Source organism: Dryobates pubescens, chromosome 28, assembly GCF_014839835.1.
Source record: "Dryobates pubescens isolate bDryPub1 chromosome 28, bDryPub1.pri, whole genome shotgun sequence".
In the NCBI taxonomy this organism is placed as follows: domain Eukaryota; kingdom Metazoa; phylum Chordata; class Aves; order Piciformes; family Picidae; genus Dryobates; species Dryobates pubescens.
In genome coordinates, this window is record NC_071639.1 from 10,142,179 (window position 1) to 10,158,362 (window position 16,184).

General features: G+C 45.6%; 1 long non-coding RNA gene across 1 annotated transcript; it reads left to right on the top strand.

The window, feature by feature from the left end:
- The first annotated feature begins 1,513 nt into the window (after positions 1 to 1,513).
- On the top strand, positions 1,514 to 5,993 carry LOC128898624 (uncharacterized). Its single transcript, XR_008462923.1, has 3 exons — positions 1,514 to 2,457; positions 4,268 to 4,420; positions 5,739 to 5,993. It is a non-coding gene; the product is annotated as an uncharacterized LOC128898624 (long non-coding RNA).
- The last annotated feature ends 10,191 nt before the right edge of the window (positions 5,994 to 16,184 follow it).

Consider the following 16,184-nt stretch of genomic DNA (forward strand, 5'->3'; position numbering starts at 1 on the left):
AGCACTTAAGTACAACTTTGGTGAGGATTCTTTTTTGTAAAACTGCCTTAACCTTACTGAGGTAACAGTGGACCCTTTGGCTTAAAATTCTGCCATGCCAGCAGCAAGGCTCCATGAGACTGTGTTAGGCAGTGCTGCTTTTTGCTACCTCTTTGCCTGTGGGGAAGGGATGTCCATTTTCCATGTGACAAAATGCAAAACTAAACTTCCCAGTAAGAAATCAACTTTCTAGTATATGGTGACAACCCTAACATCAGGACAGAAATCCTTCTTAAAAGCTCATCAAAATGAGGACAAAGAGTGGGGTAAGGGCACCTGTGTCGACCTGCTAGAGGGTAGGGAAGCTTTGCAGTGGGATCTGGACAAGTTAGATCAATGAGCCAAGGCTCATTGTATGAAGTTCAACAAGGCCACAGGCCAGATCCTCCACCTGGGTTACAATAACCCCACAGCAAGCTACAGACTTGGAAAGCTGCAACTTGGAGAAGGACCTGGGGGTGTTGGTTAACAGTCAACTGAATATGAGTCAGCAATGTGCCCAGGTGGCCAAGAAAGCCAATGGCATCCTGGCTTGGGTTAGAAACACAGTGGCCAGCAGAAACAGGGAGGTGATCATCCCCCTGTGCTCAGCATGTCCAGACAATGGCAAAGAGACTGATGAAGGGCCTGGAGCACCTGGCCTATGAGGAGTGTCTGAGGGAGCTCCCAGATGGGACTGTCAGGGGGCTGGGAGCTTTTGGGGTGCACAGTCTGGGCACTCTGGAGGAGAGTCATCTGTAGGGAATGAGGCTGTGTCAGTTTTGCTGCTTGCAAAGCAGCATATTAGGGAATGCAGTTAAGCATTCAGAATGATTAGCAAGGCTGGGTAGTAAATTCCTTTCATCATTTTGGCTGTCATCCTAAAATATGTGCTCTAGATTTACCACAGATTTGCTTGGTTTGGGCCAAGGAATTTCATTAAGTAACTCCTGCATCATGTGCTACACAAGGTTGCATTAATGGTCCAGTGATCATTTCTATTCTTCTGTTTCAGTGCTCCTCTTCTGAAAAACAGTGCTAGCAGAGCCAGGAAGAGAAACTGAGCATTGGTGTTTAGGAAGTGCAGAGAGCTCAATCTATTGAACTGCTGGGACATTATTTTTCCTTTTTTTTTTTTTTTAATTGAAAAACAATTCCCAGGATTCATTGATCTTTACATTAGTCAGAGCATCCTACAAGGACAGAAACCATGATGGGAAGAATGTGAGTAATGAGCTAGCAGCCTAGTGAATCATTTCCCCTAAAGCTTTGTATTTGTAGAGAGACAGATGGTGGGAGCTGTGAAGAGGGAGAGGGAGGGGAAAAGCCTTTTTTTTTTGCAAACAACAAAAGTAGGGATAGGGGACAGTGGAAAAAATGAAATAATCAGCAGGTAGGGGAGGAGAGGCTGAGGGTACAGTGCCTGTTTCAAACCTGACATCTTAGCGCTCACAGGGATTAGAGTTATGGGAAAATACAGGAAGGGAACTACAGAAAACAAGAGCTTTATGGCCAAGAGGAGAAAAAATGTACTAAGAGCAGCCCTAAAATACATTTGTAGATGAACTCTTGAGTCAGTTATTAACTTAATGTGTAAATAATGGGAAGTAGCTGAAGTATGCAAGTCTCTCCCCCACAGGCTGGCAGGTACCCAGAGAGGCAGAAGGCTTCACTTGAACGGTTAAGGTGGCACTGGGGGTGTCTCTGACAGCACCTGTACGTGTGCAAGGGGTGTGTGGGAGAGGAAATGCACTGTTCCCAACCTGGAAAATAAGGAGCCAAACAAGAGAGTCACATACTCAACACTGAGAGGAGTGCAGCCTTGAGATAAAGAGAGAGAGATCACTGAGAAAAAGTCTGCTTTGCAGGCTTGCCAAAGCTCAGATGATATTAATACATCTAAAGATTTTTTATTATTACTTTTTTTTTTAATGCAAGTCATCTGTGTGACAAAAATATGGTTGTAAAGTTTTTATCACAGTTAAGCTCCAGCAAGGGAAGTGTGCAGCAGCTCTTCTACAAAGTTAATCCAATAAAGCCTTGCACACAAGACATGAAATGCTGCCCTAAGAGCTCATTTTCTCCTGGTAGGCTCTTAACTGCCATAATTTGCTGCCATTTAAGAAAGTAAAGCAGCAGACATCCCTGCAGCCTCTCTGGGGCCAGCAGCAAGGCAGATAAGGAAGCTGGCTCATTAGAGCAGCCCCACCAAAGGGCACCTTGCTGGGAGCATGGCTTTGCCTTGTCTCCAGCCAGGAACGGGGCTGCAGGTACTGGACATCTGGGCATCTTCGTAACGGCATCAGTCCAGGCAGCAAACCTCAGCAGCTGCTCAGGGGAGCTCCACAACGAGATGCACTAATGGAGGACAAGCAGCAACTTCTGGGCTGTGGGAGAGGAGGCACTGGGAAAGTTGAAGGAGCTGCCTGGTCTTACAAGGTAATGGAGGAGGAGAAGAGGGAGCCATGTGGTCTCAAAGTGCGAAAGATCTGCTGTGGTAACAAAGGAGAGCACAGCTCAGGGAGTTTCCTCACCCTCAGCATGCTGAGCAGGTGCATGTTATCTTCCAAAGCAAACATCTCTCTTGTCATACTGTGGCTTTAATTTAACAGGTTGCCCACACCTGCAGGTCTGCTGCTGTTCAACAGGTGTTGGGAAACAGATCCTGCCCAGAAGGTCATAACCTTCCCCCTTCACCACCCTCTGTCACAACACTGCTGCAGGAAAGCACTCCCTTAATACTGTGTTTCCAGTACCAATGGGCTGCTGCTTCTTCTCCCCAGTCCCCAGCACAGCTCTCCTGAAGCTTAAGGTCTGCATGCGGCACATCAGCATCCGTGGAAATCACTGTGGTGTTCCTCCTTGAGCTGTGCCAGTGGCTGCTCACACAGGTCCCTGCAGCCAGCACGAACCTCACTGGCACCTGAGCATCTCACAGAAGCCACCTGCAGAGCCCCCTCTGAGGCACTAGACCTTCAGACAGGAACCTCTCCTCCCAGCTCGTCTGATGCTGTTGTAATTGGTGGAGGAGGAACATCTGTGTTTGTGCAGTATTTGTATTAAACCAATTACTGCTGACAGCGAGAGGGCTTCTCTGGCCCATGGCAGAAGCACATCTGGAGCAAGCAGAGGCATCCATCACATGCTTGCTCTGAGCCACAGCTCAGATGGACACTGGATGCTGCTGCCCATTCAGGCAACGCCAAACAATGGTCCAAGATGCCAGCCTGGAGGAGGAGGCAGCGGAGCAGCAGCCTCTCCAATGCCAGCTCCAGATTAATCCAGGAATAAACTGGAAGAGCTCAGCCTCACTCCAGCTTTTGCCTCAGCCTGATCACGGAGCTGTGCACAGACCACCAGCTGTGTGTGTCCCTGTCTGCAGCCAAGATCACTTGTAAACAAACAAAAAAGCATCTAAACCAAAGTGTCCCAGCCTGGCCAGACCTGCCAGCTAGGCTCCATGTCAAGGGCTCGCTGCTGTAGATGGGACCACACAAACGAGACCACACTTCAGCCCCGCCGTGGCTCTGGGCACCGCGCACCGCTGGGCAGGCCTGAGCAAACTGGGAGCTGTGCCACCAAAAGCAATGGCAGGGGGCTTGTAAACGTTTCTTTGTTGTTGAAAGACAGCAAGGACCTGTCCAGTTTGCAGAGGGATAGAGGACAAGTGGCTGCTTGCCCACCTAACCCTCAGGCCAGGGGAGCTTTGCAGCAGCTTCTGCAGCCACCAAACCCTTGGGGCTAATGGATGGATCCAGGGAGTCTCAGGTGAAACACAGCAAATCCCTGCAGGACTGGCTGCTGTGGGCAAAGGGGTGGCCCAGATCCTGCTAGGGAGTAGGTGACTTCTCAGTACCCAGCTTGCAGGTTGGGTAGATGAAGTCCTCTCTGTTGTATTGTACTAGTCTTTGGCGGGGTGAGAGGGAGAAGATGCACAGTGGGAAAGCCCCAGTGAGCCACAGAAGTGTGGGGTTTCTGGGGCTGCAGGAGAAGGTACTGTGATGGCAGACACTGGACACAAAACCCCCAGTGTTAAAAAGAGTTAATTAAAATGTACTTTAAAAAATCATGGCCAGCACTACCTGCAGTGAACTCATCCTGGCAGAATCTCATTCTTTGGAGTTTTCCATTTCATTTTTTTCCTAAAGGATTGTGTTCTGGAAGTATTATCTTAGAGGCTTTCTACAGAGCTGCCTTCCTTGACTTGGGCTGACAACCCCTACACCACGTCTGTTCTGTTTCTCATCAGCTGCCTCCAGTGAAAATCTGCTAAATGAGATGCTTTGTGACTGGCACATTCAGCACTGCAAAGCTCTCCTGTGCCAGCCTCAGGACTTCCAGCAAGCAGCAGGTGCTGCAGCCCACTCTCAAAAAGCCTGCAGTCTTCAAAGGAAGCAATTTGGTGAGAAAAATCTCTGAACAGGTAAGACTGCTGGGGATTTTGCTGACTGGCCCAGGAGCAGTGAGTGCATGCTTTCATCCCTAGGTGTACACAACATCCTTTGCACTGCAAAGTCGTTTGGAAAACAGAAGTTTTATTCTTCACTCTTGCTAGGCTGCCCAGAGAGGTTGTGGAGGCTCTGTCTCTGGAGGCATTCAAACACTGCTGAGCATATTCTGTGTGATTTTACTCTGGTTATTCCTGCTCTAGCAGAGGGGTTGGAATGGATGATCTTCAGAGGTCCCTTCCAACCCCCTCCGTGCTGAGATTCTGTGATACTACTGCATTGCTGCAGAGAGCAGAAAGTTACTAACTCCCTGTGCTCCACTCCCTGTAGCTAAGCAGATGAAGTGATAGCAAACTGGCCACTTAGGTGAAGTTTTGGGAGCCTTAATGATTGAAGTACTATGTGCATACAAACAGTATTGAGTTTTATGGGTCCATTCTCCTCACAGCCTTACAAGAGAGGGACTTTTTTTTCTTGAAGCACTGTCTGTGTAGCAGCTGAAACAGCAGAAAGTCAGCAGTCAGACTGTCCCAAAGGAGAGATGGAGGAGGGCCCTTTAAATATGCACAATGGAAACTGAGTAGACAGACAGGGAGTATGATAAAGAAGTGAGAAAAGGGAAGGGAACTCTACTGTAATAAAACTGGATGAAGCAGCAAAACTAACCAGCTGCAATAGATTCTTTTTTCTTCTTGGCTTCATGCTGCATTTTAAAAGAGCTAAAATAATTTAGTATTTACTTCTTTAAGGAAGAGGGAAAATTACAGCAAACCAGTATTTTGTGCCCTGTTTTAAATCATTAGTTGGAAGCCAACCTCCTAAAGCAGCACATTCCCTCCTGAGCCATACCTGTTTGGTACATTGGTGCACCAGCAATTAAGAGGCTGCTGGCTGCATCACAAGAAGACAAAACACATGGGAAACAAGTCTCCTGTAGCACCACAAATGAAAACTGCACATCTCAAATCCTCACATCTGCTGAGTGATGCAGTCCAGACTCCTTGCTCACTCCAGGCTGGAGTTAATTACTCACAGGAGTAATTAACAGGATGAATTTTAAAGTTCTAGGCTGGAGGGACTTTGGCATTGCAGAGACAGGTTTCACCATTCCCCCAAAGCACTACCTGGACACTGGCATGGATTTTGTGACCTGCTTCACTGAAGTTGCACTGGGGCAAAAGCATCATCCCCATCAAACCAGCTAGGGAGCTTTTGTTTCCATTGTCCATATTTCTCAGTCCTGCAACCTTTCCTGTTCTTGGTGTCTTGCAGAGCAGCTTGTCTTGAAGTGCCCAATGCTCCTTGTTTATGTGGAGCCCTACATCAGGCTCAGCCTGTGCATCCCTACACAAGGTCAACACTTGGTCTGGTGTGACCTTCACACGAGCTTGGGAGGTGCAAGAAGAGGTGCAGCTGAGTGGTGCTATTTCATGGAGACTGAGTGGTGCTTGGGAAGATTATCCAGGGCATGTCTATATTAGGACTGGTCTGTGATGGCACCCAGACTGGTCTGCAGCAGATAGCAAGAAGGTAAGCCTTTACAGGACCCTGTGAAATAGCATCAGTGAGAAAATCTAGTGAAGGACAGAAGACCTGGCATCACCTTGCTTGTGACTGAGCTCAGTAAAATGAATGCCTTCAAGGAGGCAAAGTAGCCCCTGACCTGCTCCCTGTCACCAGAACGGTTCCTAGGAAGGTCCCAGGGAAATACATTTTATCCCACCAGACATATAGCTGCTAAACAGCAGCATGTCTGTGAGCTCCTAGCTTGTCAGACAAGCCTCAGCATCTCAGCACACACTGGGGTTTAGCAGGCTTTCAAGGCATTTTGCAGCAGCCCAGGTACTGGCTCTTCTGCTGTTTTGCAGTATATGTGTTGTTGCCCAGCTAAAAACATTATTTCAGTTCTGAGTTCTCTTTTTTTTCCTCACATGCCTGCATTAGCAAACCTCTAATTAACAGAAGCAAATGATTTCTCACCTGTCTCTGTACTTTGTGTTAGAGTCAGCTACATAGATTGCTGCCTGTGCCTAAGGCTGGAAAGCAGAAAGCTGTTCTTCTGGAGAGCTCACAGTGTGACTCTATCTGGGATCTGGGTGGCCAACTAAAATCCTTTGCAAATTATCTGTTGCTTCTTTGTAAGCCCTGCTTCCTTTCTTTACATCTGAATTTGGGCTGGGGATAATGAACTTCCTGTATCATGGACCAGGGCACAAGGAAACTCTTTGTACACTCACCGAGGAAGAGGGTATCAGTGAGTAGCTTATAAGGCAGCTCTGAAGGGTCTTGTTAAAATGACTTTATTCTCCCAGTGTCGGTGGTTTGATTAAGTGGATCATGTGATAAACACTTATAATGAACTTCTTCAGATGCTGCCAGGGGAAATCCAGCAGATAAAATGTTGAATCCCACGACATTGCCTCTCTGCATAACAAACTGGTTACAAAGATGGAAAGAAATCGTGCAGTTCACTGGCTGCCTCCACTCAGGACAGCACAGCAGTGTTCTGCAATGTTCTTTCTGCTGCCCCACATCAAAATATCCTTGCTACTAAATCCAGTTCAAACTAGTGCAGCTTTCCTCCTGCAGCTCAGCAGGCAGATTGCAGCTAAATGTAACCACTTGTGAGCAAGCCCGGTCATGCTTCTGAGTGATTCCTTTCTTATTGAAGAAAACAAAGTAATACAAACAAACAAAACCTCAACCAAACAAAAACTGAGCATAAAGGCAGGAGTAACAGATGCTACTTTGATTTGTTTAAAAAATAAAAATCTCACTCAACCCAAATCACCAGAGGGTAAACCACACTTCATTGGTGCCAGGGAAAGGTCAAACAGCAGCCCTTGTTCAACCCTGGTGCTTTCACCAATGCCCACAGGACCAGTGACCAGGGTAAGATGCCAGGATCTGCTGTGCCAGTATCTGCTGTGAGCCAAGAGCAGACTGGAATAGCTGCAAAGGCTCTGCTACACAGAAGAGGGCCAGGAGCCCTGCCAGCACTCAGGTGTCAGGGGAGAAGAGGCAGCTGTTTCAGCTGGGTATGGTTCTGCTGTCAGCGAGCATGTGGAGAGACACACAAGTGCTGGGCTTAAGCAATGTAACTGGTTTTATTTGGGACCCTTCATTCAGTCCATGGGGTTGGGGCATGGGTAATGCCTTTCCTTTTAGCTGTTTACTGACGCTGCATTTTCTTGAGCCTAGGTTCCAGACCTCAGAGAGTTGTAGCTGGGGCGGCGGAAGCTGCAAAGCCAGATCTGGTGTGCCTGTCCCCAGGCTGCCTCACTCCATATCATCCTGGTGAGTAAGCAGCTCTTTAGGGTCACTGGGTGAAGCATCTTAAAAGGAATTGCTTTGGGAGTTCATATGTGAGGGGAAACAAGAGGGTAAAGGGTGATAAACATCATGTCACCTCAGCAGCTCTGTCCTGCACCTCTGACAACTGTCAATGACACCTGGTGGAACCAAACTGGCAGTGCTCCTTGCTCCATCACACCTACAGCCCTTGCATTTCCCTCCTGCTCTGCAGACATACTGCACAGGGCAAGAGTGCCCAGTCTGGCACAGATGTGTAATCACTTGAGCATCACCACCAGGAAGCCTGTGTGGCCACAAGGCTGCTTTTGCACAACACTTTGGAGAATGCTCTTGGTTATGGCTGGCAGCTCTCTGTGCTGCTCCCTTCACATAATCCTATTACAAAGGTCTATTGTAAGACTGATACTTAACTCTGTAGCAGCTGAATTGCTTCAGTGACTAACAAGCAACATTTCTTTCCAACTTACTGATCTTCACTGTCTCCTCCTTCTACACGGCAAAGCAGGTAAAGGCTGTTTGTGCTCTAAACCACAGATCATAGAGTGGCTTAGGTTAGAAGGGACCTTAAAGGTCATCTGCTCCAACTTCCCTGTCGTGGGCTGGGATGCCTCTCAACTAGCCCAGGCTGCTCAAGGCCTCATCCAGCCTGGCCTTGAACACCTCCAGAGAGGGGGCATCCACAACCTCCCTGGATAACCCATTCCAGAGTCTCACCACTCTCATACTGAAGAAATTCTTCCTGAAATGTAGTCTAAACCTACTTTCCCTCAGCTTAAACCCACTCCCTCTTGTCCTACCACAGGATGCTAACCTAGTCACTATCTAGTCTGGAATTTTGGAGTGGATCAATTTTTGAGTACCATTCTGTAGGTGCTTTTTTTACTAGCTTCATTCTTGGATGTGTTAAACATTGTCCACAGACTTCTTGTGTAGGCCTGTCCCCAGGGATGGAAAACTTGCTGTACATAACTCAGAAGTAAAGCTGATGAGATATGAGCAAGAAAAAAACATAGCATACTTCTGGGAATCACTCCAGGAAAATAAATATGCAAGATGGCACATCACCCTACACAAAGCTGGCAAAGGTAAAATAACATTTGGGGTTGATCATTACAGAAAATCAAATAATTCTGTGTTCATATGTACATGCTGGTCTGCCACTGAGACAAAAGGGCAAAGGTAAGGCTGGAGTTTGCCTCACAAGAAAACAAACCTGCTGGGAACAGTTGTAGCTTTATTTAACTAAACTGGGAGATCAAGTCTGAATGTGATCCCTGCCTTTCAGGAGGCCTATGAATTCTCTAGAAATCAGCACCACTGTTTATTTCCAGTCTCTGTGGCTCAGGACTCTTTTTAGGGCACGTGCTTGCCTTTCAGAGCCTCAGTGCTGGGTATAGCTTTCCCTCAGTCATCACAATGCACAGCTCTGTGCAGAAGTAGCATTAAACACAGTGAAGAATGGGACAGAAACAATTGCCTTGCTTTCCTACAGTGGGTTTGAATGAACACACCCTCCCATTTCCATCTGTGCTCTACTGTGCTTTTCTTTCTTGAGAGTAGGATATGACATTTGCTGGCATTGACTCTTTCATCAGAACTTATTCTTTATCCCTCCTTCTGCTCTGCTCTCACTTTCCCAGTCTTTTCTGCATGTTGGTATAGTCTTCTGAATCCTGGTTTTTCTATCAGGCTGTCCACTCCCCAGTTCTGCACTGTCCACTCTCCAGTTCTGCACTGTCAGAACAAGAGGACACAGTCCCAAGCTGTGCCATGGGAGGTTCAGACTGGATGTTAGGAAGAAATTCACTGTATCACAGTATCACCAGGGTTGGAAGAGACCTCAAAGATCATCAAGTCCAACCTGAATTCTACACAGAGAGAGTGACTGCCCATTGGAATGGGCTGCCTGGGGAGGTGGTGGAGTCACCATCATTGGAGGTGTTTAGGAGGAGACTTGATAGGGTGATTGGTTATTCTATTCTACTCCCCAGTTTTGCTCTATCCAGTCCCCAGTTTTGCTTACTGTTGTTGTTTATGAGAGAGTGAAAAGTTGCAGCCACTGGTATGTAAAGTCTGACAACAATGTGATTGCACTGAAGTGCTCATTATTTAAAGGATGAATTGGCAGAAGATACATCCTGCAACTACACAGACTGTAGACAGGTGCTACCTGAGTTTTGCTTGGCTGTGATTTGCAAATGCACAGAATTCTTCAAGAGCAAGTGTGATGTGGTCTTGCCAATTTTTATTTCATCATGGGTTGGTCCATATTTTTGCTTTTAGAGATGAAGGCTTTACTCTTGTCTTAGAACTGTTTGATGTTTGTTGGTAATTTTGTTTGGGTTCTTAACTGCTGTACCTGACAGCAGAACTGCACACTGCCGTGCAGGCACAGCTTTAAACCCAGCTATTTAATGATGTCATTAGAATGTTGTACAATTTGGAGTTTAAGAATAATAGCTTAACTTGTAACAGCTTAGACTGTTGCAAATGTGTTTTGTTCAGGTATTCTTACTGTTGGCTTGTGGGTGGGTTTTAAATAGCTTTATCCTTTGCAGGATTGAATATGCCTGTGCTATCAGATAGTGCTGCTTTCACTGCACAAAGAACCTGTAGCAAAAGCTTTTCATGCCTCTGATCAAATGAAATGGGACGTCCAATATAGCACCAGTAGTTCAAGGAGAGGACTATGTGCATGTCATAGAATCACAGAATGGCCCAGGCTGGAAAGGACCTCCAAAGGTCATCCAGTCCAACCACCACACAGTCAGCAGGGACATCCCCAACTAGACCAGGTCGCCCAGGGCCCTGGAGAGCCTCACTTTGAATATCTCCAGGGCAGGGGCCTCAGCCACCTCCCTGGGCAACCTGTTCCAGTGTTCCACCACCCTCATATCTGCTAGAGTTAGACATTTGCTTATGGGGCTGTGAGGCCTGGCATTCCATTATACAGCACATTTAAGCCTTGAGGTTCCTTGAGATCTTAATTTGGGCAGCAGCACACTCAGTGCACCTTATGTGGATGAGAAACCCAAGTGTGCAGGAGTACAATGACAGAAAATGTGAGCTGTGTAGGATATGTTCATGTCTAGCACTGCTCAGTTACTGGCAGGTAACACATTTTCTGTTCTCCTCCTAGCAGTTATCTGTATGCAATATACATATATCTGTGTTTCCACCATGCAGTACTCAGCACAATCAGTTGCTTCCACGGCTGACTCAGATCCTTGGGAGGCTGCAGCTGGAGCAATGCTTTATGTTGTAACTCATCAAGAGTTGTTAATGTAGTCTGTGTAACATCTGTTGAATTGGGAAGACAGAGCTGCAGGTCGATGCTCTGTCAATGTCTAAGACAAATAATTTTCTTGGTGAAATTGCCAGCACAGATGCTGCTCTGACAGCACATGATCTAAGGGTTTACCTGGAACTGCCATGACAACCTTCAAACAGACTTGCAGTACAGTATGTAACCAGGTAGAAAGAGTCAAGGGAATACCCTAAAGCACATCACCTTTGTAGTTCAGAGGGTACTTGTTACACCCCAAGTGTGGAGACATGACTGTCCTCAGGAACATGTGGTTTGAGGGAAGAACACAGAAAGATGAATTCTATGTAGTTCACATGGAGCTCTGTCACTGTCATTGGTAGGAGGATGCCATTGAGTGCTCAGCTGTACTCCCTCACTCTTGTCACTGAAGTGATGGCCTCCAGGAAGTCATCCAAGAGCATAACATTTGTGTCAAGGATAGGGACTGCTGGAAGCTGAGGAGCCAGACACAGGTTCCAGTCTGAGGTGGGAAAACAGCCACCCAGCATGCAGGCCAAGAGAGGGACCCAGCTTAAGTACAGACTATCAAACCATTCCTCTGTTCAGTGGCTCCAAATGCAGGAAGTGGGTAGGTTCTGCAGATCTTCTATTCAGGATATTTGGAAGCCAGGACTCTTTTGACAAGTTGAGATTACAAAGATGAATTTTGCTGTGTTTTACTTGGTTTTGCCAAGTAATCTGGGAATTAGAAGGACTGGCAGGTAAGTACAAAGGGAAACAGCTATCCCTGGAACATAGAACTCATTGTCTTGTTGACCTCTGCTGTGAATATGTCCATTCAGAGAGCTCTGTTTTGAGAAGACTCCTTCAAATGTTTTTGATTTCCTGTCTGTGTTTTGAAGAGGAGTGTCTGCTGAAATCTTTCACCCAACTATTCTGCAGACTAAGCACAGCACACACACACACCCCCCAAAGGAAGATTTTGTGCAAGTGCTGTAATTTAATATCTCCCTGGCACAAAGAATAAATGCCACATTCTCACACTGGTGACACAGAGCCCTGCAAAATCACTAACAATGATGATAGCTTTTTTTGGTTTAGGTATTTGTCCACTGGAAACTGGTTTGAGGGTTTGAATTAACTGTGAAGAGGCCATCTAAAAAGTATCAGATGACAATAACTTTCTGTCATGACTCGTGTGGGGTCAAGATTTAATCTGTAAGCTGTGAGTCACCCATTTCCTACAGGAAATCCATCCTTGCTACTCTCACAGAACAGCAACCACCTATTCTGCACTGAAATATTTGTCTGCTTTCTAGTGTTTCAGTCTAATTTCCCTGGATTTAAGGTCTTTTCAGAGTAAAGTGAGAGGTAAGTGTCCTGTGGTTTGAGGAAGTCAAGGGGAAATTCAGTGTCTGATTCAAAAGCAGATCTGACAAGGTGCAAACTGATGGCTTCCTGCAGCTCTGTGTCTCCCAATAAGAAAAGAAAATATTGAGGAACTAATTGATTTATATTTTTGAAGTATGCTTTGAATGAAAGATTCAGCTCATCTTCCTGCTTGACTTGTAAGAAATTGAGTGATGTGGTTTGGGTTTGTTTTCAAATCTTCAGTATTTGGAAGTTCCAGGGGAAATGAGACCACCACAGCTCTGCCTACACTGTGATGGAACAGAAAGTCCTTTGCACCAGAAGTAAGCCTGGTGTATTCTGTTCCCTCTCTCCCCAGGCTCTCTCTGCTCCAGACACATGATGACAGCAAGGACCAGCTGCAGACCGCTTGTGCTGGTGCTACCCACCAAGCTCAGCCAGGTACCCAGATGCCAACGTGCTCTGAGGAGGAGGTGGTGTGCCCATATCTGGGGTGAGTCCTGTATGCTTGCAGTATAAAATGGAGGTTAAATGTGGATTTTCAGCAAGGTTTCAGGTCAGCTTTCATTGGAGTACAGATGAAGGTCATAAGCAATTATGTAAACATAGTAATTCTGCACATCTAGAAGCCTTATGACAATTGCAATTATGGCTGAGAATGCCAATGTGGACCTTGCTGTCTTGCATTTGGTGAGAGGAGGTTTTGTTTTCCTGACCAATGTAGCACACAAAAACCTCAGCTCCAACACAAACATCAGGCTAGGATAAAAGTTAAGCAGAATCTGTTACTTACAGTTTTCAAAGGCACATCCAAATCCCCGTGTTCTGAGTGCTAAACTCCTATCCCCATGCATATGTTGTTTGTTTTATTAGGCTACATGTGAATGAAAAGAACAGCTGTGACCTCCCCTTGTACTTTGAAAGGGCCCTGACAAAAAAAAAATAAATAAGCAAATCCTCTGTAAGGAAAAAAAAATAAATCTTCATTTCAATTAATTCATTCTGCATGTGTAAGGACCCACAGAATTATGCCATGTTTTCATTACATTCAAAGTTAATTGTGAAAAGGCAGATAAAGGAGAATTCCACATCTGTTCATGCTCAGTTTTGGAGTTATCTCTTCACATTGCAGTTATACTGCCTAGCTCACCACCACTTTTTCTAGCTTAAAATCAGGCTCATCCAAGTCCCTACCTGGGCTGAAACTGTGAGTCAAAGTAGTGCCATTTCCCCTTTGTACAGCTTTCAGTTGCCTAAAATACGCTATTAAGATGAGTTTTCTCTTTCCATGTGTAATTGTAACAAGCCTTTGCTGAGTTGGGTGTGATTTCTTAAGCACAAGCTTTAAACTGCTCTAACTATTTAGCTTATTTACATGGAATTCACTAAAATGAGTGTCTCTGCACTGCAGGCTTTTACTTCTTTTCTTTTCTTTTTATGTTGCTTTTATGACACCAAATGATTTGTTCCAAATATACAAAACCTGGGTGTGCATAGCCCATGGTTAAACAAATGCAAAGCCCTGGACAGACTTAGGAAAAAAATTAGCCTAAGTTGGTAAATGAACTAATTCATCACTTGAAGTTTTGAATGTGACCAAACCCCAATGAGACACACATCTCAGTGTTCAGCACTCACACCAATTACTGGTTGCCATAATTTCTCTCTGCCTCCTGGACTCCATGCACTCCTTTTTTTTACCCCCAGAAAATTCAGCTTGGCATGATTCCTTAAGGTGTTTCCTCTAAGGTTTTTTTCTTGGTTACTGAATCTCCTTGTGGAAGCTTTCTCCAAACCTTCCTGGAATGTGGCATATTCTCTTATAGGTGTAGAGTTTTCCACAGTATGTCCTGGAGTCTTGCAACTCAGCATCAGCTTTTTGCGCTGCTCAGCTCAAAGGCCCCTTCTTGACAAGGGCTCAAAGTAAGTCAGCGTAGTCTCTGTCTGTGTTGTATTTTTCTTAGGCATCTTCTGAAGGATTTCGTGTGCAGTCCAGTCTCTTTTGGTGTAATCATGAAAAAAAAAACAATCTGAGTGGCCTTCATGGCTCTTTGAGAATAGGCTCTTTGTTCTTAAGGCACAAGTAATGAGGCTACAACAACAACAAAACAACGAAAAATAGGCCTCTGAACTCAGCTGGAGGAGGCTGCTGCCTCTCCATTAACAAGATGGTGTTGATCAGTTTGCCTTTCTGTGAGGCAGCTGCTCACAGCTTCTGCTGAGCTGTGCACTCAGCATAGGAGGTGGAAGAGAGATGTGGGTGCTGGGATAGCAGTTTAGAAACAAGGAATATTGTGGTTCATATTATGGGGGAGGGAAGAAAGGAAAATGCAACCAAACAACTGATTCGTGACTCACTGTTGCTGTGTATTTTATTTGCCTTGTTCTTGGCCCATGCAAGTTTGATGATCTCTGCCTTTTGGACTTCTTCCACATACTCCCACTGCTGTCTAAGCTTTCCCATGTGTCAAATGACCCAGATGTTTCTCCTCCACTGACTGTTTTCCAGTGTGACTGAGCTACTTCTGTGGTCAGCAGGCAAGCAGTACATCAGCAGAGTGCATTTCCAGCTACACATTCTTGTGGCTCGTGGAAAACTAAAAAGTGATGAAAATACTTTTAACACTTAGGTAGTAGAAGAGTTTGATTTGGTGTCTACTGGGCTTTTTTTAACTTTCATATGCAATCATATACAAAGTTGGGAATGTCCCTGCTTACTGCAGGAGGGCTAGGACTACATGACCTTTAAAGGTCTCTTCCAACCCAGTGCATTCTATGATTCTGTGATAAAGAAGATGAAATTAGATGATTAATCACAGAAGTCTGTTACAAAATCTCTCACTTTTAAGACTGGAGTAACAGAACATTTGTTCATGCTTGCTGTAGCACTGCCTGAAGATATACAGGAACAGGCAAAGAAAGCAAGCAGAGCATAGCTGTAGCTGGCTGTGCTCATGTAATCCAAATATTTAATAGCTAAATGTTCCTAACAATAAATAAGCAATAATAATCCATTCTTTATCAAAGGACATATTTGAAGTCCCTGGGCAAGTTTTGGCTTGAGCTTACGAGGCATGTGGCAGTTGGAGGGAAAGACACAAATACAAGATGAACATGTTCTGAATTATTTTACCAACGGTGCGGAGGGGAGGGGGCAGGAATGACCTACCCTGCTCTGTACTTTGTTCTCGAAACAAGCAGAGTAACTTCCCTCAAAGCACACAGGGGGAACTGCACAGCCTGTGACGAGGCAGCTGAGCCCAGGGTGCCCACTGGAGTCACGTAATGCCAGCAGGCAGGGAGCTCAGCGCCCGCAGCAGCGATAAGAATGTGCTTATCCAGCCAGGAGGAAAGTGCAGCAAATCTCCCTCTGTCATCTTCCCCCATGTTCTTCAAACACAGTTACATAAATCCAACCCACGTTTCCCTCTTGCTATGTGGCAAATATAATCCTCTCTCCAACAATGATAATAATAATGAAAATAGTAATCTGAAAGAACACGTTAAATAATTTGCAGGAATGATTAATAGTTCTGCTGGCTGGTAAAAATCTGGTCAGGGCAGCTAGGGTATGATGGCTTTTTAGGAGCAGGATAAAGTTTGATTCCCTGTAACTGAGTGTCCTCAGCTGAACCTACCAGCCCTTTGCTGTGAGAGGATTATAACTCACACTGCAGTTGGATCAGCCCTAATTTCTATTTTTAGTGCAGATCTTGCTCCTTATTTAGTCCTGATTACACAGCCAGAACTGCATTCTCAGCAGC